A 24819-nucleotide genomic window follows, 5' to 3' on the forward strand; every position below is an offset into this window, starting at 1 on the left:
TGTAGTTATTTACAAGGTATATCTATAGTTCCTTGCATTTTTTAAATGAGAACAATAGATATACCTTGCACCAGGGCTGTGGAGTCGGAGTCGTGGAGTCGGAGTTAGTTTTGGTTGGAGTCGGAGTCGGTAGAAATGTACCGACTCCAGCTTTAAAAAAAATGTATTAATACTTCATAATTGAACTTTCATATGAATTTTATAAATGTTACTCAAATATATATGTTCTATCAAACTATGAAAAACAGTGATAAGCAGTTCTGCTGGAGATAGAGACATTTCTTACTTCTTGTGTGTCACTGTTCTCCACTGCCCTTATCTAATCTTATACTTGGTTAACCTCATGCTGCCCCAACCCCCCTACTTACAATGTATGAAACTGAAAGTGAAAATGTGTTGCAAATTCTTAGTAATAAAGCTCCTCCTCTAGACTAGATCATACTAGGTGTGCGTCTTCCAAGCATCTCACAGCTGCCTGCTACTCAGAAGAGGAAGACTGTAAGAAGTATTATCCTTTCAACAAACTTTGCATCAGTTAACTGTGAGTACATGAGGAATAATAACAGTATTACTGACCACTATATCAGTTGTACGACCTGGCAATAATTTTGTACAATTGTTTTTAGGAAAAACAATTGTCATTTGGATTGTGAATGCAGAATTAAAAACCTGAGAATGTCAAAGAAGCATCACATTAAATCAGCTGTATTTGAACATTTCACCAGCACTCAAGATAGAAAACATTATGTCTGTCAGTGTATGACAAATGATCCAGACGAAAACAAATGCTGTGAAGCCAAGATGAGTGCATATTCAGGCAAAGATAAAAATGCTCCTACCAGAGCTTCTAATCTAAAGAGACATTTACAGCGCTTTCATCCAGAAGTACTGAAAGCAGTGGATGAGAAAGACTGCATCCAAACCAATGAACCAGTGCCCAGCTCTTCCAGCCAAACAAAGGAGCAGAGAACTTTGCAGCCATCAGTTGCAAGATATTTTGTCAGTGACAAAGTTACTGTGACAATGACAGTAGATACATTTAAAAAACAGATCATAGAGCTTTTTGTAAAGGATAGTGTGCCTATTTCATTATTTTCACGACCAGCTTTTATGTGTCTGAATGGGGAAATGACCCGCAAGCTTGGTGTTTCTCTGGAGAGAGAGAGTATTAGAAAATTAGTAATCGAAGAAGCTTTTAAACAAAAGGAAGAACTTAAAAAAACTCTCAAGGGACGCTTTCTGTTTCTTAAAATGGATGCCTGCACACGTCACAGAGTGAACTATTTTGCCATCAATGTCCGATTTGTTTGTGACAAAAATGAAATAGTTACCAAGACATTGGCAGTAAAAGACACCAAAGCTAATCACACCAGTGAGTTTCTCCAGGTCTTGGTGGAAAAGGTTCTGCAAGACTATGAACTTAAAAAAGAGCAAGTTCTTTCTGTCGTAACTGACAATGCTTCAAATATGATAAGTACTATTAAGCTAATGAATGAGAGTAATGATGGTGACCAGCAGCTAGAAGAACATTCTGGGTCCACAGACACAGAAATGTTTGAAATAGAGGAACACAGTATTGTAACTGAGGAGCAAACTGAAGTTGCTTCAGATGAACAGCAACATGATAGTTTAGATGATCTTGTTGAAACTGTGTCAATATGTTCTTTCATTCATCACATGCGCTGTGTTGTGCATACGCTACAGCTGGCTATAAGAGACAGTCTGCAAGAAGGACATGCTGCTGCACTGATTGGCAAGGTGAGAAAATTGGCTACTGTTGCCAGAACCCCTAAAGTTGACTCAATTTTGAAGAGACGTGCTGGAAAAGGGGCAATTATTGATCAAGCCACACGATGGGGCAGTACTTACTTAATGATTCAGTGCTTGGTTGAACTGAAAACCTTTCTTGTAGACATGGCTAACCCTCAACTGACGCTAAATGAAAGTCAGTGGAATCAGGTGACTGAGCTGGAAAAATTGCTAGAGCACCCATTTACAGTGACTAAAAAATTACAAGCAGAGGACTTAACTCCAGGTATTTTCTTAAAGGAGTGGAAGAACCTGATGTTTCGCCTGTCCCAAAGAGGAGGGTTAATTGCAAGTGGCATTGCTACATCAATGAAACGGAGAGAGGAGCTACTATTACAAAATAACATTCTTTTGGCAGCTGTTTATGTAGACCCAATGCATCGGATTCTTCTAGATGATCAACAGCTAAGTAAAGGAAAAGAAGCTCTGTTTGAAATAGCAGTAAGGATGAAAGGGTTGCAGAACAGTCAGGAGGAACAAGAAGAATTTGGTCGTCCTGCTACATCTTCACCCTCATCATCAACTGATGAAGAATTTAATTTCGAAAAATATTTGGATCACAAGGACCGTGCAAAGCGTTCCCGCATAGAAGAAGAGTCATCCCCATCAAGGAACACAGCCAGTACATTTCAGCAGAATTTTTCATGTGCACTAAAAGAAATTGAGAAATTTGACCGTTCATCAAAAATAACAGTGCAACAAGCGATTCCTCTGTATCCTGACATTGTCAGAGATGTTGCCCGAGTGGTTACTGCTTTGCCACCAACACAAGTTAGTGTAGAGAGGTTGTTCTCTGCTCTCAAAATAATTAGATCAGATTTGAGGGCATCCATGAAGGAGGATCTGACAGAGGCAATACTTTTTCTGAGGACAAATTTATAGATTTCTTCTTCTTAACTGCATAAAAGTGTTTATTGCATATTTACTTACAGTTTAGAAAAGTTATTTGCTATATTCTAATTGTATTCTGTAGTTTTTGCTCTAAGTGGTCTGATTACTTATATGATGGTGAGAAACTGAATAAGCACGATGTTTAATATTTTACAACAGTAAATTTGTTGTTATGAATTGGCCATTTATGAAGGAGTCGGAGCCGGAGCCTGATAAAATCCAGGAGTCGGAGTCTGAGTCGCAACTGTGGCTTACCGACTCCACAGCCCTGGTTGGCATGGGCATGAATTCGGGACAAAGAACGTTCCAGAGAGCTCGGCAGGTGTCCACTACAATTCCAGACAACGTGGAGATTCCAATCCGGTACTGGAAGTGCAGTGACGAGAGGGTCTCTCCAGTAGCCAGGAATCTGTGACACAAGGAAAACAACAAAAATTAATATTTGTGTTTATGTAACTTTTTTTACACACGTTACATTAAAAAAAAAAAATTCTGCAGCCTTTGTTTCAATACATGGCATCCAAAAATTAACGCAGCTTGTAGTTACCGACATGGCAGAACTGTAATTCTGACAGATTTGGAAGAGTACATGTCACAACCAAGAAAATTCAGCAGACATTGGTTTAGCAAAACAACGTACCTTAATGTGACCAGGAGCCGTTCCTCAGGAGTAATTGCACACTGGAGCTGCGTGTCCTGTCTCCGGATGACTTCTTGTACCCGACCAAGCAACTAGTGAAAGGTTGCTTGGGTCATCCGGGTATAATCCGTAAATTTCTCCAGGTTTGCCTGGAGCTCGCTGTAGAGGGTGTGGTACGCTCCACGGCTCTCCCGGAGTTCAATAATGGGATGTATCCACAAACTCCGCCGCTGCTGCAATCTTCGCTGCCTCTCTCTCTCCCTCTGTTCATGGCAAGCAACTGCATAAGCCTGAGCCATCCTCATGTCCAGATCCAAGTCAAAGTAAAAGCTCTTCCAGCGCAGATCCATGTTTCTCAAGTCAAATGCAAGCAAATGTGAAGAATTCAGCTATAAAAAGGGGCTATATAAAGAATTTCCATAGACACGCCCACTGGTGTCCCATTGGTGGTGTTGCAAGAATTTTTCAAGGATTTTTCCTCCAGTTTATTGCACATAAAAAATGCAAACGCATGAAAAACGCTGCGATATTTTGTTCTAATGCGCACAATAAAGCTGCAAAATAACGCAGCGTTTACCAGCGTTTGCATGCGCTTTTGACATGCATTTCATGTGCGCTCAATATGCAGCGCAAAAAAACGCAAGTGTGAAACTAGCCTAAACCAGATTTAGTTGTACTGATTTTACTAGGGGGGGATTTTGCAGTTCGCCTCAGGCAGCAGAGAGGCTGCTAGGTTCACCCCTGTTCAAGTCTACAAAAAAACAAGCCTGACATGGGGCTGTCACCAGGGAAATAACAAGGCACAGCTCTATGAAGACGGGTAAGAAAAAAATGCATAAATAATAACTGGCTACAGGGGGTTAATAACATAATATTTTTCACCATAATGAAAATATTAAAAGCTGAAATTGTTTTTCCTCCTTTTCTATCAAACGGCAAGAAAAGCTTGGTGGCGCAATCAGGAGAGCTGCCAGTAGAGGGCGCGCCTCCATCCGGCTCGTGATCTGGGTCTGACGCGTTCTGTGTCAGAGGAAGGACCACGGTGGACCCGAGCAAACGTCCGTGTGAGTCTGAGAGGGAGGGCGCCCAGTGAGAGGAAAAGGAGGAGGGACGAGAGGAAGAGGAAAGAGAAGCGGAAGGAAACTGGCAGCGGCCGCCCCCTCCTCCTGATAGACCTGAATGGCTGAGCCCAGATTGATCCCTCCTCCCCTAGCCATCTACCATCTCCGCTCTGCACGGCAGCCTGATCGCAGCCTGATTGTTCGAGAAACAGCGAGACAAGAACATCGGGGGTGAAGCCGGGGCCGGCCCGGAGCTGGACTGATCTGCCCGCCGGCAGCAGGCACCGACCCACTGGGATCCGGTTGTCACCCTGTGATCGGCATGGGGAAGTGACTGCGCCAGGTAAGGGCCGGGGTGCGTGGGCTCTCCTCAGTGCCACCCTGGCGCGCCGTGCTGCTGCTCCGTACTACAGGCCGCCCGCAGCCGGTGACGAGGCTGATACTAGCGAGCTGAACTGTATCCGCCTGCGGCCTGTGCATTCCCTGAGGGAAGGGGAGAGAGGCCCATTGATTCCCTGAGGGAAGGGGAGAGAGGCCCATTGATTCCCTGAGGGAAGGGGAGAGAGGCCCATTGATTCCCTGAGGGAGGGGGGAGAGAGGCCCATTGATTCCCATAGGGAAAGGGAGGAGAGAGGCCCATTGATTCCCATAGGGAAAGGGAGGAGAGAGGCCCATTGATTCCCATAGGGAAAGGGAGGAGAGAGGCCCATTGATTCCCATAGGGAAAGGGAGGAGAGAGGCCCATTGATTCCCATAGGGAAAGGGAGGAGAGAGGCCCATTGATTCCCATAGGGAAAGGGAGGAGAGAGGCCCATTGATTCCCATAGGGAAAGGGAGGAGAGAGGCCCATTGATTCCCATAGGGAAAGGGAGGAGAGAGGCCCATTGATTCCCATAGGGAAAGGGAGGAGAGAGGCCCATTGATTCCCATAGGGGAAGGGAGGAGAGAGGCCCATTGATTCCCATAGGGGAAGGGAGGAGAGAGGCCCATTGATTCCCATAGGGAAAGGGAGGAGAGAGGCCCATTGATTCCCGGGGGGGGGGAAGGGGAGGAGAGAGGGGCCCATTGATTCCCGGGGGGGGGGAAGGGGAGGAGAGAGGGGCCCATTGATTCCCGGGGGGGGGGAAGGGGAGGAGAGAGGGGCCCATTGATTCCCCGGGGGGGGGAAGGGGAGGAGAGAGGGGCCCATTGATTCCCCGGGGGGGGGAAGGGGAGGAGAGAGGGGCCCATTGATTCCCCGGGGGGGGAAGGGGAGGAGAGAGGGGCCCATTGATTCCCCGGGGGGGGGAAGGGGAGGAGAGAGGGGCCCATTGAGTCCCCGGGGGGAGGTGGGGAGAGAAGCGGCCCAATCATTCCCTGAGGGGGGCGCTCACTGATTCCCTGAGGGGGGGAGAGACCCATTCATTGCTCATTATATTGGTTTTCATTGACTGTGCACCAAGATAAGGGAATGACCAGGAATGAGAATACCAGGATGCTTTGTGCCCCTCATGTCATGTGGTCTACACACCCCAGGTCTCCCACCTCCGGTGATGCCCTGCACAGTGACAGTGAGCCGTGCCCGGGTCTGTAGGAAGTGTTGTTACGTGTTGTGAAGCTTCGGGAAGGAGGACGGTGCCCATTTACAGCCAGTCTTCTCACTGCAGTTGCTTCTGGCTTGTTCTGTGGACAGTGCTCCCATTTGCCTCTCTCTTACAATTGTTTTTGCAGCTTTTGTTGGTGACTATAAGATAAACTGCTCTTGGCATTGGGGGTGCCGTGTGGTTTGCATTAGATGGGATATGACTGGGCGGCGTGCCCCAGTGTTAAGCTTCCTGGACTGGAGCTGAGTTGTGGGCACTTTGGGTCAGATGCTTTACGGTTTTGTGGAACTTCTCTCTTTATTGCTCGTACTAAAAAGACCTCTGTTAAGGGCCTGTCACACTCAGCGATATCGCTAGCAATATCGCTATAACGTCACTGGTTTTTGTGACGTTATAGTGATATTGCTAGTGATATCGCTATGTCTGATACTTACCTCCGACCGCTCCCCCGCTGGTTATCGCTGATCGCGCGAGAACGTCCTGGACCGTTTCTCGTCGTCAGCTTCCTGCTGGGGCTTCCTGCTGTGGTGACGAGCGACGCGTGGACGCAGGCTGGAGGACGTCAGGATCTCCTCATCCGAAAGGTAAGTAGCGACCCCCGACCGCTGCTATGTCGCTGGTGAGATCTGCCTGTGTGGCAGCTCACTAGCGACCACTTAGTGATGCACCAGCGATCCTGACCACGTCATATCGCTAGTCGGGATCACTGGTGCATCGCTAAGTGTGACAGTACCTTTACTGTAATTACTGTTTGCTTTAATATAGACGCATCATCACTGCCAGTTTCACAAAAAGATGGCAGATAAGTAGTCGTAAAGAATTGGGACCTCTTGTCGGGTTTCCTCTATCTTGAAGTAGGGCGTGTTATATTGGGGGAAGCAACTTGTTATTTTCAAGCACCAAAGGCTTTTTAGTTCAATTATATACTGTTTGTTGCAGGGCTGTGGAAGTCAGTAAGCCAAACCTGCGACTCCGACTCCTCAATTTCCCTTCCACCGACTCCAACATATATTGCTTATGTTTAAGTGAAAAATGTATTGTTAGTACAATGTGAACATCAGACATTTAATCATTTTTATGAGGCAATAATCAAGACATTTAGAATATAATATATATTTATTGGAATACATCTTTAGAACATAAAAAACTGTAATAAATTGTAAATTAAATATGTAATACACTATGTAATATCGAATATATATATATATATATATATATATATATATATATATATATAAAACACTATGTAAGAAACTATGTAAGTGGCAAAAAACAGTTTTCAAAACATACTAAATAACATTTGTGCAGTCTATGAATTTGTTCTAAGAAATAGAATTGCCTCCATCAGATCCTCCTTCATAGATGACCTCAAATCTGACCTAATAATTTTAAGGCCAGAGAACAACCTCTCTACACTAACTTGGGTTGGAGGCAAAGCCGTAACCACATGGGCAACATCTCTAACAATTTCCAAGTATAAAGGAATTGCCTCATGCACAGTCAGTTTTGATGAACGGTTGAATTTTTCTTTTTCTTTGAGAGCAAGTGAAACATTTTGCTGAAATATGGTCAATCTGCTTGCTATAGTAGAAGGAGTGAAATCTTTTTCCTTGCGGCAACGCTTTACCTGCTCCATATCATCCAAATACTTGTCAAAGTCAAACTCCTCATCTGATGAGGATGAAGATATGGCAGCAGTAGCACTGTCAGGACCCAAGTCCTCTTGCGCCTGGCAGTCCTCCTGTAGGCCACTCATCCTAACTGCTACCTCAGTCAGAGCTTCTTTTCCTTTAGTAAGCTGTTGATCATCAAGAAATATACGATGACTTGGGTCCACATAAACAGCCGCCAGAAAATTTTTATTTTCCATTAGCTCTGCCTCTCTCCGTTTCATTGAAGCCGAAATGCCATCTGCGATTTAATCTCCTCTTTGGGACAGGCAAAATAGCAAGTTCTTCCACTCCCTTACGAAAATGCCAGGTGTTAAATCCTCAGCTTGTTATTTTTTAGTCACAGTAAATAGGTGATTAAGCAATTCCTTCAATTCAGCCACCTGTGTCCATTGACCTTCATTTAGGGTTACCTGAGTGTTCGCCATATCTATAAGAATCTGTTTTAGCCAGGATCAAAACTAGGGGGGGGTGGGCAGAACCTCATACTGTTCCGCAGAATCTCATACTGCACACCTCATCTGCTGCAGAACCTTATACTGCACACCCCTACGCTTGAAAATAAAGCCTGCACCTTAAGATGTGGTGAATGCAGTCTATTTATTCCAACTATCAATTGATGTTGACGTGTTACTGAAGACGAGCAATGCCTGTCCTGGGCGTCCTTTTGGGCAGCTATGAGGTGTACCTGACTGCTGCTAAAAAAAAAAAGGAGTGTTAGTCTGTGTGCTACCCGGCTTTCATTCTTTTTGGTACAGATAAGATATGGATAGACAGATATGGATAGAGCAGATTTCTAATCTGCTTTTGCTATTGAAAACATTATCTATGAGCTCAAAAACCTTTCAGGTGATGCGGTTTTTTAAAAAGCTGATCTGCTTTAGCAGCTGAAAAACGTATCCTCAAAAAACGCAGCAAAAACGCTGTGTGTGAACGTAGCCTTAGATCAGGAATAGAACAGTCATTTATTGGACATTTCATAACTTTCCCAAATTCCTATGAAAAAATATTCAGCACATTCTGCATTGAACTATTGTACCCAATTTATTATATATTTTAGGAGTCTGAGTCGGACCATTTTATACCGACTCCACCAAAATGAGCTCCGACACCACGACTCCGACTCCACAGCCCTGGTTTGTTGCCTAGGTTACAAGCTGCTGCTGCAGCGTGTCATAGGTGGCCGGTCTCCCAGTCAAGAACTGCTGCACTTGCAATCTTTGCTCTGAAGCTGAGCGCTTCCAGCATCAGTGCCCCAGTGCTCCTCTGATGTTGAACGCTCAAAGCGACCTCTGCGAGAGTGCACAGTTCGGTCCTGCGGCCTGCTTGCACCTCTGGCCGAACTGTCAATCATCAGAGCTCTCTGTCCCCTGGCTCCTAGATGCCGGGATGGTTTCTTCCAAGCCCCAGAAGAAGCTGTCATTTGTACGGCGAAACCCTGGGTTGAGCTACACATTCAACTTCAGCCAATAGGTGGACTGTTCCATGCATTTGTTGTAAGCTCTGTTGTAAGTACTCTTGTGAGTATAATAAATCCTTTTTTTCCTTTTACTGTTTATTTGGTCTATTTTTTGTTCTGTCGGTTGTGGTATCCTGTTGCCCACGTTCACTTCAGTATTCTGGAGCTGAGACACGAGGTACACCGCTTCACTGCGGATTGTTTATTGGACAGATTGCTGTAAATCCAATGGCTCTGTTCACGTTATTGTTCATTTTCTCTGGGTGGTGAGCTCCCCTGTTTACCCCCACTGTTGTAGCTTCTGTCAGCTGATACCTGCCCACAATTCGTGAGCAGCATGCATCAGCCCCTGGCTGCAATCGCAACCACGTATGTTTGGCTCTGAAACACTTTTACTAGCTGCTGAGTTGCACTAATGACTAGTTGTACAGGCGGGTCCCCTGTAACATTTCCCCACCCACCGACAGTGACTGGCAAGCCTCTGTGTGTGTGTATAGGGATCGACCTGCCAGCGAGTGGGGAGAAGCCGCTGGGGTCCCGCCTGTACAACTAGTCGCCTGCACAACTAGTCGCCTGCACAGCTCGTTCCATGGCGGCTAATAAATTGTTGTTTTTTTTTTTTTTTTTCCCCTCAAACGCCGCAGAGTTTCGGAGACAATCGGATATGGCCATGATCGCAAAACCTGTGGCTGCTCCATGCTGCCCAGGGGCTCAGCTGTCAGGTTCCCTCTGACCTTGTAGGACTCCTCCCTACAACTGCTGCCGCTCCATTGGGTTTGTTGTCCGGGGAAGAGCCTTGAGGAGGCGCGAATTTTGGCTCATCTTTCATCGTTTTAAAGAAATCTCAATATGGAAGACACCAGGAGCCATTTGGTGAGCTGCATTTCTTGCTACATGTTCACAGACTTACCAGTGGAAAAGCCAAACTTCACATGCCACAAATGCAAGCTTGTGTCCCTGTTGGAGGAAAAGTTGCAAAATCTCGAAGAGAGGTTAGCTACGTTGAAGATCATTAAGGAAGGTGAAGAGTTCTTAGACAGAGCAGAATTATCTCTTCATGTTACAGAAAGAGAAGAAATTCAAAGTGCACCTGAAGAAACAGAGGAATGGAGACATGTGACCCAGAGAAGCAGGAGGATCAGGAGGCAGTCAGCACCCATACTTCTCAGGAACCAGTACCAGGCTCTCACGCAGGAAAACGATGAAGAAATACATCAGGATAAGACTTTGCCCACAAACAGCAACCTTGTACGCCCTCAGAGTCCTCCTGGATGGAGAAAGAAAAATGTTGTGAAGAAGAAACTGAGAGTGGTGGTCATGGGGGATTCCCTGTTGAGAGGAACAGAGGCCGCTATCTGCAGACCGGATATAACTTCAAGAGAAATGTGCTGTCTTCCAGGTGCAAAAATTAAAGATGTATCTGACAGGATATCGGGACTCTTCAGACCTACAGATGACTACCCATTCCTGCTACTACATGTGGGGACAAATGACACCGCAAGAAACGACCTGGAAACCATCTGCAGAGACTTTGAAGACTTAGGCAAGAAAGTGAAAGAACTGGGAGCGCAGGTGGTCTTCTCTTCCATGCTCCCAGTGGATGGCCATGGAACAAGGAGGTGGAATAAGATTCTGCAGGTGAACAACTGACTACGTCGATGGTGCCGTCAGCAACGATTTGGATTTATGGATCACGGAGTAAATTACCTATACGATGGACTACTTGCTAGAGATGGGGTGCACCTTACGAAGACTGGAAAACATGTATTTGGAAGTCGCCTTGCAACACTTGTAAGGAGAGCTTTAAACTAGAACAACATGGGAAGGGAAGCAAAAGACCAGAAAAAGCCATACACCTGACAAATGCTATTGAGAACTCTGCTATTAGAAGTGGAAAGGAAGAACAAAGACAAAAGAATCTAATTAATAAAAATATTGGAGAAAGAGAAACCAATCACAAACTAAAATGTTTCTATACTAATGCACAAAGCATGGGCAACAAACAAGGAGAATTGGAACTACTAACACAGGAAAAGAAATATGATGTCATTGGAATCACTGAAACTTGGTGGGACGATACACATGATTGGAATACAAGACTAGAAGGATACAACTTATTTGCAAGAAACAGACTTGATATACGAGGAGGCGGTGTTGCATTGTATGTTAGAAACGCGTATATCTGCACAGAGATTGAAGCTTCAGAGACTGGGAGTTCTGTGGAAACTGTTTGGGTAAGAATACAAGGACAGAACAATGGAAAGGACACCATTGTAGGCATTTACTACAGGCTGCCTGTGCAAGCTGAAGATATGGATGAGCTCTTTATGCATCAAATGGCCAAGTTCTCCAAAAAATATGACATAGTTGTCATGGGAGATTTCAACTATCCAGACATTTGTTGGGAATCTCTCTCAGGCAAAACTAACAGGTCAAGGAAATTCTTATCCTCTCTTGCTGACAACTTTATCTTCCAAAAGGTAGGGGAGAAAACAAGGGGAACTGCTACCTTGGATCTAATACTTATAAACAAGGAGGAAATGGTTGAGGAGGTAAAAGTGGCTGGGACCCTAGGAGGTAGCGACCATGCTATTTTAGAATTTTGTATAACTAGAGGAGGAAGACCTGTGAAGACTCAGACGTCAAGGTTAGATTTCAGAAAGGCAGATTTTAAGGGATTCAGAAAGAGAATTGGAGGGATCCAATGGCTGGATATCCTTAAAGACAAAAATGTCCAGGAAGGATGGGAAATCTTGAAAAATGAAATTCTCAAAGCACAGTTGTTAACAATTCCGAAAAGAGGGAAGAATAGGAAGCATTTAAGGAAACCAGGATGGATGAACACAGAACTTAAGCACATGCTAAAAAGGAAAAAAAAAACGTTTATAAAATGGAAAGAGGGAGGCATATCTAAAGAAGAATATAATGCTGTCTGCAGAACCTGCAGGGCACAAATCAGATTATCTAAAGCGGACAATGAATTGAGGCTTGCAAGAGATGTCAAAAGCAATAATAAATGATTTTGGGGATATGTCAAAAGTAAAAGAAAAGTCAAAGATGCTATAGGATTTTTACAGGATGAAAATGATGAAATGGTAAGACAGGATGTTGAGAAGGCCGAACTTTTAAATTCCTATTTTGCATCTGTTTTCTCTCAGAAAGGAAATGTAACATCAACTGTTCTTCACTGTCCTATTAAGGGAATAGAAGAATCCAGAATATCTATAAACAGAAAGATAGTGAGGAAACACTTAGCTAACCTAAATGAATTCAAGTCTCCAGGTCCAGATGAATTACACCACAGAGTACTGAAGGAGATAGCAGAAGAAATTTTTGAACCCCTCTCCATAATCTTTGAAAATTCTTGGAGAACAGGAGAAGTCCCAGAAGACTGGAGAAGAGCAAATGTTGTTCCTATCTTCAAAAAGGGGAAGAAGGTGGACCCAAGCAACTATAGGCCGGTGAGTCTGACTTCTATACCAGGAAAGATCTTTGAACAAATTATTAAACAACATGTATGTCAGTACCTGGATAAGAATGAAGTGATTAAACAGAGTCAGCATGGGTTTGAAACTAATAAGTCATGTCAGACTAACTTAATTTCCTTCTATGACGGAATCACTGATTGGGTGGATCAAGGAAATGCTGTAGATATAGTATATCTTGACTTCAGCAAAGCATTTGACAAAGTATCTCATACAATCCTTATTGAAAAAATGACTAAGTATGGAATGGACAAGGCAACTGTTAGGTGGATTCATAACTGGCTTAGTGATCGGACCCAAAGAGTGGTCGTAAATGGCTGCACATCCAGTTAGAAGAATGTCTCAAGTGGGGTACCACAGGGCTCTGTCCTGGGCCCTGTATTGTTCAACATCTTTATCAACGATTTAGATGAAGGAATTGAGGGTATACTGATTAAATTTGCTGATGACACAAAGCTAGGAGGGATAGCTAATACTAGAGAAGAGAGAGAGAGGATTCAAAAAGATATAAATAAACTGGAGAAGTGGGCAGCAACTAACAGAATGGTTTTTAACAGGGAAAAATGCAAAGTACTACATCTGGGCAATAAAAATGAAAAAAGCATATACAGAATGGGAGGAATAGGCCTAAGCAACAGCACATGTGAAAAAGACTTGGGTATACTAATAGATCACAGACTGAATATGAGTCAACAGTGTGATGCAGCAGCAAAAAAGGCAAATGCAATTCTAGGATGTATTAACAGAAGCATACAGTCTAGATCACGTGAAGTCATTATTTCCCTCTACTCCTCTTTGGTCAGACCTCATCTGGAATATTGTGTCCAGTTTTGGGCACCACATTTTAAAAAAGACATCAACAAACTGGAGCAAGTTCAGAAAAGAGCAACCAGAATGATGACCGGTCTGCAAACCCTGTCTTATGAGGAAAGGTTGCAGGATTTGGGATTGTTTAGTTTGCAAAAGCGAAGACTGAGAGGAGACTTAATAGCTGTCTACAAATATCTAAAGGGCTGTCACATTGCAGAAGGATCAACTTTATTCTCATTTGCACATGGAAAGACTAGAAGCAATGGGATGAAACTGAATGGGAGGAGACACAGATTAGATATTAGAAAAAACTTTTTGACAGAGTGATCAATGAGTGGAACAAGCTGCCACGAGAAGTGGTGAGTTCTCCTTCAATGGAAGTCTTCAAACAGAGGCTGGACAAACATCGGACTGGGATGATTTAGCGAATCCTGCTTTGAGCAGGGGGTTGGACCAGAAGGCCCAGGAGGTCCCTTCCAACTCTACGATTCTATGATTGATGCAACAACCTGGTTTCTTTTGGAGTGGGAGATGCCTGAAGAATGATCTGCTCACCCCTGTTTGGCCTCTTTTGGACACTCAAGCTACTGAACAAGTTGTCATTCTTAGGAGCAGTTGGCTCTTTTCAAGGGGGGATTTAGAAAGATGTATACACGTACCATTAGGCCTCATTCAGACCTGTGTGAATCTCGTGTTCTGTCTGTGGTTTTTACTCATCCAACATGAACCGATTATATTCTGTGGGGCTGGTCATGGGATATGTTTGTTCCAAGTCATGGATCAAAATGGCCCATAAGAACTAGCCTAGTTGACCGGAGTTAACCCCAGTCATGTGCACTTAACTTAGCTTACCGCGAGAACTTATCACGAGACGTCTGGCGGTGTGACATGCAAGACCTTATGTAAATTAGTACACTTGTGTAGTAAGCTGCGTTTTCGCAGTTATTACGCATGTGACTAATCATTAGATGTGGTTTTACCACATCTAATGAGAGTCTATGGGAAATTTACAATGCAGGGACGGAGCATCTCCGCATTATAAATAGACATGCTGCAGTCTAGAAAAACACGCCGCATGTCCGGTTACGCAGGTCTGCCGCCTGCGTTTTTAAACACATAGTGGAGATGGGATTTCATGAAACCCCCTCCACCATGCTGTAACATCTGGACACTGCGGGTTTGACGCTGCCGATGTACGCAGCGTCAAAGCCGCAGCATTTACTGACCGTGGGAACACAGCCTAAGGATGTTTTATGGCAGCAGGGACAAGGAAAAATGTTCCGAATCGAGAGGAAGATGGATGGTGCGAAATAGAGGGATATTATTGAGTAAAACCTTTTCGTCAGTGATTTGAGGTGGGATGGAGGTTCACCTTCCAAAAAGACAATGACCCAGAGCATAGTGCTAAAGCAACATTCGAGTGGTTTAAGAGGAAACGTGTGTGTGTGCACATGCTGCGGATCCGGTCCTGCGGATCCGCAGCAGTTTCTGCTGCTGTGTACAGTACCATTATAATCAATGGAAAATGAAATCCGCAGTTCACATGGTGCGGAATTTTCCACACGGATTTGCTGCAGTTTCAAATCCGCAGCATGTCAATTCTTTGTGCGGATTCCGCTGCGGTTTGGCACCTGCTCCATCATAGGTGTCAAACCACAGGGGAAACCTGCAGGCTAAACTGCAGAAAATCTGCGAATAAACCGCAGGTCTTTTGACCTGCGGATTTACACAAATCCACGCTGAAAATTCTGCAGCACAATCCGCAGCGTGTGCACACACCCTAAGGGTATGTGCACACGTTTGCGGATTCCACTGCGGATTTTTCTGCAGAATCTGCAGGTAAAGTGACCTGCGTATTACCTGCGGGATTTTTGTGGCTTTTTTGCAGATTTTGTGCGGATTTCGCCTGCGTTTTTACACCTGCGAATTCCTATAACGCTGATGCGGTCAGGATCGCTGGTGCATCACTAAGTGGTCGCTAGTGAGCTGCCACACAGACAGATCTCACCAGCGACATAGCAGGGGTCGGGGGTCGCTACTTACCTGTCAGATGAGGCGATCCTGACGTCCACGCGTCGCTCGTCTCCACAGCAGGAAGCCCAGCAGGAAGCTGACGACGAGAAGCGGTCCAGGACGTTCTCGGGCGATCAGCGATAACCAGCGGGGGAGCGGTCGGAGGTAAGTATCAGACATAGCGATATCGCTAGCGATATCGCTATAACGTCACAAAAGCCAGTGACGTTACAGCGATATTGCTAGCGATATCGCTTAGTGTGACAGGCCCTTTAGAGTGGCTTAGTCAAAGCCGAGACCTTAATCGAATTGAGGATCTGTGGTCCAACTAGAAGAGTGCTGTTCACCAGAGGAAACCATTTAACTTGAAGGAGCTGGCACAGCTTTGCCTTGAGAAATGGGCAAAAATCTAAGTGGCAAGATGTGGAAAGCTCAAAAGAGACTTATACAAACTGGCTGAAATTCCTGCAGAAGGAGGCTCTACAAAGTACTGCGTTTACAGGGGTGAATAGTTATGGACACTGAAGTTTTCAGTGATTTTTGTCCTGTTTGTTGTATGCTTCACAATAAAAGAAATATTCAGTTTTAGGCATATTCTATACATAAATTTATGCAAACTTTTAACCACCTCACTCCCAAGCCTGTTTTCACTTTCATGACCAGGTCAAATTCTACAATTCTGACCATTGTCACTGAGAGTTTTTTTTTTTGTCTACACATATTATACTTCAGGATAGTAGTAAAATTTGTTCACCAGGACTTGTTTGTGAAAATATCAGGAAATTGAAAATTTTGCAATTTTCAAACTTTCAATTTTTATGCCTTTAAACCATAGACCTGTCACACAAAATTTAGTACATAACATTTCCAACGTTTACTTTACAAGAGCACAATTTTTGAAACCCAATTATTTTTTTTTTTATTTGTTAGAAGGGTTAAAAGTTGACAAGTGATTTCTCATTTTTCCAACAAAATTTAGAAAAACTATTTTTCTTAGAAACCACTTCACATTTGAAGTGACTTTGAGGGGCCTATATGACAGAAAATACCCAAAAGTGACACCATTTACCCATCAAGATGCTCAAAACCACATTCAAGAAGTTTATTAACTCTTCAGTTGCTTCACAACAACTGAAGCAATGTGGAATGTAGAAATTAACATTTTTTCACAAATTTTACTTGAGAACCAAATTTTATTTTCACAAGGGTAACCGGAGAATAGCACTGTTTTGACTTTTTAAACACAAACGTGTCTGGAATTGAGAGCGGACGCCATGTCGCGTTTTTGGAGAACCCCTGATCTGCCTAAACAGTGGAAACCCCCCCCACAAGTGACACGAATTTGGAAACTATGCACTCCATCCCCCAAAAAATGTATCTAGATGTGTGCTGAGAAGTGAGAACGTTGTGGGAGAAAACTGTTTGGATGCTGTGAGAATCATGTGGGAATAGTGGATGAGGGCAGGTATATCTCGCCCAGATTCCTTTCCTATGTGGCCTAGTCTGGTCAGTATCGCACCTGCTTGCTAATGAATAATGGGAGGTGGATATAAAAGGTTGCCAGGTGGGTGTGTGAGTGTCTCAGCCTGGCAACACAGAGAGCCTGTCTGTGTGAGAGACACACGTGAGTGGAAGCAGTGCCCACTGCATCTGTGGTTTGGCTGGACTGGAGAAGCCCGCCAGTTGGTAGTTAGGTTGTCCATTGTTTAGTTAGTGCCGGACAGGCAAGGATTTGTTTTATGTTTTATTTCCTTTTTGCATTGCTTTCACCGTTAATAAACCTGACCCAGGGTCAGTTATACCCGAATCCCAGCTCTGCGCCTGAGTTTCATGTTGAACGCACGTGACCTTTGACCCCATCAAAGGCGACCCCGCAGTGTTTTATCACAATGCACGGCAGGACTCAGAAGGGAAAAAGTGAGAATGCAGACTTTCATGGAATGGTCTGCAGGCGTTATGTCACATTTGGAGAGCCCCTGATGTGCCTAAACATTAAAAACCCCCACAAGTGACCCTATACTGGAATTGTTCTAGTGTTTCCTGGAATGAGAATTTTATAATTTAGTGGCATACTTGAGTTGTATAGTGTACGTCAGGTTGGCATACGTGAGTTGTGCAAGTTAGAAATTAATTTAGTAGTCCATTAATGTGTGGTACAGTTTGAAGTATTATTTTATATCCAGGCCAGGTTCGTCGGGGCAGATGTTGCATTGATAAGTGGTGTCCTTGCGTATCCACCTTCTATAACGCACTTAGCACCTCTTTTGCGACCTTCCTTTCTTTTTGGTTTAAGGACCTCACTGAAATGTTGGCCTGGTACGACACGAGCACCTTCGGTTCCGGAATTACTGGCGCCCTCTCCTTCTTGATCTTCAAAGATTAGGGCCTTGATTACTTCCTCCTGGAACTCAATGTACTTACCGGTCAGGCCTGCACATCATAATGGCACGGAAGCGTTGTACGTTGCCTTCTGCACGATGTGCACTGATGGCTTCTTGTACCACACTTTGGCTTATCTCATTGCGCTGTATGGCTGAAGGACTTGATCAGAGAGATCAACTACACCCATGTTATTCGTGTAGCCCAGTACACAGTCTGGTTTGGTGACCTGTGTAGAAGTACCTATCACAGTGGTGGAGTTGCTGCCATCACCATGTATAGTGGTAAAGAAAAGGACATCCCTCTTGTCCTTGACCACCAGTATGTTGTTGATACATTGGGCTCTTCTCTCACCCTTTCTGAGCAGCTGCCCAATTAGTGTCTTAAGGAGGCCTCTCTGATTGTTGCGGACAGTACTGCAGGCTGCAGTAGTCCGCACAAAGAGGGACTTTAAGAGTGGGTATAAAATTTATTTACATAGAGGTGATAACCTTGATCCAGCAGTGGGTGCACCAAATCCCAAACTATTTTCCAACTCACTCCCAGGACATGGTGACATCCAAGGTGTTGAATCCTGGTTTCCTTTCCTTCGTAAACTCTAAACCTGTGGGTGTACCCTGAGGTACTTTCACACAGTTTGTAAAGCTTAAATGTGTATCTGGCCCTCTTACTGGGCAGGTATTGCCGTAATTTGTACCTCCCCTTGAAATATATTTGGAACTCAATCACGCATAAATAACCTACACCTCAGCAAAATTGTTAAAGTGCTCAATGACTGGTCGAACTTTGAAAAGTCAGAAAAAGTTTGGGTCATCTCAGGGAGGAAATTGTGCAGTATCACTGTAATTCTTAAACTTTTTCATCTCTTGGATTTCCTCAAATCGTTTGTGCGTCATAGCCATTCTAACCAGTGGAGTGTTGTATAAAGCGGCAACATCCAACATTTCCGAAACTCTGGCTTCTTCACTAACCCCATGTGAAGGACAAGACCCCAAAATCTCATCATTTCTACTTTGTCTACAGAAGTCTAGTTAAAAAAATGAAGGGCGTATTTGTGCCAAAAATTGCTAGGTGTATATAATGTGTATAATATATATTATTTGAGTTTAGAGGTCCTCACTTGGTGAGTAAAAATATACTGTAGTAATCAGCCCCTACTACAGTATTTTAGACTGCTTAGTGTCAGTTGCGGACTCACAAACACAGCTGATCAGTGATTTGTGTCACCTACCAGTGATCGAAGGCTGTAGGACACACTCCCACATGTGGTGCAAAAAAGGGCTAAAAAAAAGACTGGGGGGAAAAAGTCCTGGAAAACAGCAGGCACAGAAGTGATTTGCCTCACTGATCAGCGCTCGGCAGCTTCAAAACGAAAAAAAAACTGCCAAAAATCGAGCAATCAAGTACTGATCAGTGTGTACACATGGGGGGGGGGGGGAATTGGCGGGTGCCGCGGTCCGCTAGCCAAAACCGCATAGACCAGGGATCATCCCGCCGAACGCACACTCTCCTTTTAACGTGCTCATAACGCTACTCAAACAACACAGGGTGAGGGTAAAACAGTGTCAATGCTTTATTGAAGCACAATACAGGCAGGTAACACGTAGAACAGTCACAACAAAGTACCCCAAGATGGTGCACATTAGAATTTCACCCTTCCGCTGACTTGTCAGGATATTGGCAGCTGTTACTTAAGAGCGCCCAGGATCCGCTTCCCCACCTGTGGCACGCACACAGAGAAGGTAACGACAAGCCTAGGGAGATAAGTCCATTCAGGTACAAGACCAGTTGACCCGAGGGTCACAACCTGACTTCTCCAAACATCTCCATGGAGCCAAGTGACCGGCGGGTCCTAATACTGGCTTTATTCAAACATATCCATGGAGCAGATCTGTATTCTTCCAGCCGGGGCCGAGAACCCCTAGATTGTTTCCTGTAGAATGTTGGATCCGAGTCCTTCGTGATGGAGCCATGACGAATTGGCTGCTTTCCTGTCTGTGGTCCTTTTGGAGGTATGAATGTCTTGGCAAATTTCTGGCTGTCTCTCTTGGTCTCCCTGTTTGAGTCTCTGTACAGAGGCATGTAACCTATTTTTATATTTTAACAAGTGTCCTTCACTCCAGCATCCCAGATAAGGGGAGAAGTGGTGATGACCAAGTTGCCTGTTTGATTATGTAATCTATTTGCATAGTTTTTCCTTTTGTTTTAAAAATCAACTATCTGGGCTACCCAATGCATAATTAGCATATAAATAGTCATTAAAGACCCCGTTACACATAAAGATGTCCCAGCGACCCCACCAACGATCCGACATGATGGGATCGCTGGGACATCGTTAGGCTGTTCGCTGGTGAGCTGTCACAAGACAGCCGCTTCAGTGATCAGGACCAGCGACGCTAGTTTCTAATGTAAACATTGGGTATCCATGAGCCGTGGCTCTTGGATACCCGATGTTTACCTTGGAAACCGGCGTGCACGCTGGTTTCCTAGGTAAACATCAGGTATCTAAGAGCTTGTGTACGCCGGTTTCCAAGGTAAATAGAGGGGGGTATCCAGGAGCCGCGGCTCCTGGATACCTGATGTTTACATTAGAAACCAGTGTCGCTGATCGCTGGTCTCTCGCTGCCACACGCAGCTATGGGTGCTGGGCAGCGGGAGATCAGCGATAAAAAAACGGCCCAGGCCGATCAAGCATGATCAGCGATACCCGGCAGGGGGGATGGTCGCTGATCCCCATCATACACAGCGAATCTTGCTAGCGAGATCGCTGTAGCGCCACAAAATCAGCGATCTCGCTAGCGAGATTGCTGTGTGTGACGGGGCCTTAAGGCCCTTTTACATTTAGCGATGCACCAGCGATCCAACCAGCGATCCGACCCGGTCAGGATCGCTGGTGCATCGCTAAATGATCGCTAGTGAGCTTTCATACAGAAAGATCTCACAGCGATGCAGCAGCGACGCAGCGCACGATACTTACCATTCACACACAGCGATCCTGGCGTCCTCCCGCCCGCCTCCACGCGTCGCTGGACGTCACAGCAGGAAGTCTCAGCAGGAAGCGCCCGACGAGAAATGGAGCCGGACATTCTCGCGCGATCAGCGATGGACAGCGGGGGAGCCGGTCGCTGGTAAGTATCACACAGAGCGATATCGCTAGCAATATCGCTATAACGTCACAAAACCAGTGACGTTTTAGCGATATTGCTAGCGATATTGCTTAGTGTAAAACCCCCTTTAAGGCTAAGAGTACACTGTTATGTCAATATTACAGTCTTAGACAAACAAAAGTCTGTTTTCTTGACCAGCCAGAAAGAAATGTTTAAATTCAAAAGTCAACATACAGATAAGTCTATTCCTTTTGGTTTGCTAAAAATATATGTCTAGTTAATTTAAGATATAATACTGTGTCTCCACAATCGGCACTCGGCAGCAGAAGGGGGATAGTATTAGGCTATGTGCACACGCTGCGGATTCACAAGCAGATTTTTCCATGCGAATCCGCAGGTAAATTGACCTGCGGATTGGCCAGCGGTTTTCCCCTGCGGTTTGACACCTGGACAATGGAATAGGTGGCAAACCGCAGCGGAATCCGCACAAAGAATTGACATGTCAATTCTTTCTGCAGATTTAAAACCCCAGCTTTTCCGCAGTGAAAAATCTGCAGCATGTGCACAGCAGAATGTAAATCACATAGACTTACATTGTACTGTACACTGTCTGCGGAACTGCTGCGGATCCGCAGAGGCCAAATCCGCAGCAGATCCGCAGCGTGTGCACATATCCTTAAGGTACTGTCACACTTAGCGATGTACCAGCGATCCCGACCAACGATATGACGCCAGGATCGCTGGTACATCGCTATGTGGTCGCTAGTGAGCTGCCACACAGGCAGATCTCACCAGCGACATCGCAGGGGTCGGGGGTCGCTACTTACCTGTCACACTAGGCGATCCTGCGTCCTCCCGCCCGGCTCCACGCTCGTCTCTCCACAGGAAGCTGATGATGAGAAGCGGTCCAGGACGTTTTCGCGCGATCAGCGATAACCAGCTGGGGAGCGGGTCGTAGGTAAGTATCAGACACAGCGATATCGTTAGCAATATCGCTATAACGTCACAAGTTATAGCGATATTACTAGCGATATCTCTTAGTGTGACAGTACCTTTAGGGAGAGGATGGATTAGGAAACATTGGGGATCTGGAATGTCTCTTTCAAGAGGAGCAGCACCAGGAAAAGTGATGGCATAGGCTTGAAAAAGTCTGTGACAACATAAGGCCCAGCACAGCGCGAGAGAACTTTGGTCACATTGTGCAGAGGCGATTTGACCTCAATCTTGTGCGAATGGCTTCATTGCCAATCACGCCAATCACAGCTGGCTCTGATGAAGCTGTGGTTGCTGGGCCACACAATTACAGATAAAAAGAACAAACAACTCATTTACCGGTGGCCAGACATTTGTGGTCCAGGACACAACATAATGAATATATAGTAACATAGTTATTAAGGTTGAAGGAAGACTTTAAGTCCATCTAGTTCAACTCATATCCTATCCTAACTTGCCCTAACATGTTGATCCAGAGGAAGGCAAAAAAACCCATGTGGCAAACGGTAAGCTTCACATTGGGGAAAAAAATTCCTTCCCGACTCCACATACGGCAATCAGACTAGCTCTCTGGATCAACGCAATATTAAGGAAACTAGTGTATATACTATATATATATATATATATATATATATATATATATATATATATATATATATAGAGAGAGAGAGAGTTCCATAGTCTCACTGCTCTTACAGTAAAGAATCCGCATCTGTGAGTATGCTTAAACCTTCTTTCCTCCAGACGTAGAGGATGCCCCCTTGTCCCCGTCACAGGTCTAAGAGTAAAAAGATCATTAGAAAGGTCTTTGTATTGTCCCCGCATATATTTATACATTGTAATAAGATCACCCCTAAGCCTTCGATTCTCCAATCTAAACCCCAAGTGTAATAACCTGTCTTGGTATTGCAGACCCCCCAGTTCCCTAATAACCTTGGTCGCTCTTCTCTGCACCCGCTCCATTTCAGCTATGTCTTTCTTATACACCGGAGACCAGAACTGTACACAGTATTCTAAGTGTGGTCGCACTAGTGACTTATATAGAGGTAAAATAATGTTCTCTTCATGAGCATCTATGCCTCTTTTAATGCATCCCATTATTTTATTTGCCTTTGCAGCAGCTGCCTGACACTGGCCACTAAATGTGAGTTTGTCGTCCACCCATACAACCAGGCCTTTTTCAGTGACCGTTTTGCCCAGTGTTTTATAATTAAGCACATAATTATACATCTTGTTCGTTCTACCCAAGCGCATGACCTTACATTTATCCCCATTAAAGCTCATTTGCCACTTACCAGCCCAAGCTTCTAGTTTACATCCTCCTGTAATATAAAATTGTCCTCCTCTGTATTGATTACCCTGCAGAGTTTAGGGTCATCTGCAAATATTGTAATTCTACTCTCTATGCCCCCTACAAGGTCATTCATAAATATAGAAGCGGGCCCAATACTGACCCCTGTGGTACCCCACAATATGAACGTTGTGATATTAAAGCTCAATTTTTAGATCACAGAAACATTGCAGGGTTTGGGAATACAAACTTATTAGTCTTTGATGCCATCCACACAGGACTAAATCTGTCCGTAGGATTTATGACTCGCCTCAAAACTGTCACACCTGTGGTGTCAATATGATCACTGCACCCACACATGAATTCATTAAGAGGTGTAGTTTGTAAAATAGGGTCACTAATGAGGGGTTTTGCTAATTTGGCATCTCAGGGGCTCTACCAATGTGACATGGTGCCCTCAAACCAGTCCAGGAAAATCTGAACGCCAATATGGCATTTCTTCCTTCTGAACTTTCCACTGTGCCTCAGAAGTAGTTTTCTCCCACATATGGGGTATTTGTGCACTTGAGAGAAATTGCACAACAAATTGTGTGGGCCATTTTCCCCTTGTAATCTTGTGAGAAAAAAAAATTGGGGATAAAAAAAAAATGTTGGTAATTTTTTTTTTTTTCCATTGCTCAATGTTGTAAACTTGTCAAGCATCTGGTGGTTCACACATCTAGATAAGTTCCCTGAGGATTATACTTTCCTAAATGGGTCACTTGTAGTGATTTTCCACTGTTTAGGCACATCAGGGGCTCTCCAAACACGACATGACCCCTTCAGAACATTCAATCAAAATCTGTGTTCCAAAACTTCACTTCATCCTTTCTGAGCCCTGCCGTGCACCCAAACAGTAGTTTCCCCCTACATATGGGGTAACTGCGTATTCAAGAAACAATTGAAAAACAAATTCTGGGGTCCACTTTTTTTCCCTGTGTGTAACCCTCTGAAAATAATAAATTGAGGGGAGGTTGGGCTAAAAACAAAAACATTTTTGTGGGGAAAATGTTTTTGTTTTTTTTCCTTCATGGCTCAAAGTTATGAACGTCTGAAGCACTTGGGGGTTAATGGTGGTCAACACACATCTAGATAAGTTTCTTGAAGGGTCTAGTTTACAAAATGGTGTCGCTTGTGAGTGATTTCCACTGTTTAGGCATAGCGGGGGATTTCTAAACGGGATATGACGTCCGCTAATTATTCACACACTGCTTTGCCCTACTGTGAGCAGAACAGATAACAGTACTGCGCAAGCGCATCAGAGAGAGGCTACTGCTTAGGCGCGAGATCTCAGTTAGCCATTCACATCAATCAGAATAGGCGCTTGCGCAGTGGTGTTCTCTGCTCTCAGCAGAACAGAGTGCGTCTGCGCGGTCCTGTGAGGCTAGTACGCAAGTGCAAGCTCTCGGTTCTCTATGTGGATAACGTGTCACATCCATCAAAGCAGGAGGACGTGATTAGGTGCAGAGAGAATGGACAGATGGCACTACAAGGCCGTCCATCGGACCGGACCACCTCATTTATATACAGCGCTGGAGCATATCAAATGTTTTTTTTGGGAGGATACATGGGGAGTCGAGAGACACGTT

The 24819-nt window shown here is 44.6% G+C and overlaps 1 protein-coding gene across 3 annotated transcripts in view; it reads left to right on the forward strand.

Moving 5' to 3' along the window:
- Positions 1 to 4382: 4382 nt before the first annotated feature.
- The window catches only part of TCF20 (transcription factor 20), a 243394-nt gene continuing 222957 nt past the window's right edge, over positions 4383 to 24819 (forward strand). For 2 of the 3 annotated variants that reach the window (XM_073586702.1, XM_073586701.1), the window contains exon 1: positions 4383 to 4744. The gene's annotated coding sequence lies outside the window, so the exon portion shown is untranslated. The remainder of the gene's footprint in view (positions 4745 to 24819) is intronic. The other variant, XM_073586698.1, reaches the window with a different exon arrangement.

The sequence above is a fragment of the Dendrobates tinctorius genome, unplaced genomic scaffold, assembly GCF_039654945.1.
Source record: "Dendrobates tinctorius isolate UK_male_01 unplaced genomic scaffold, ASM3965494v1 ptg000094l, whole genome shotgun sequence".
NCBI lineage: Eukaryota > Metazoa > Chordata > Amphibia > Anura > Dendrobatidae > Dendrobates > Dendrobates tinctorius.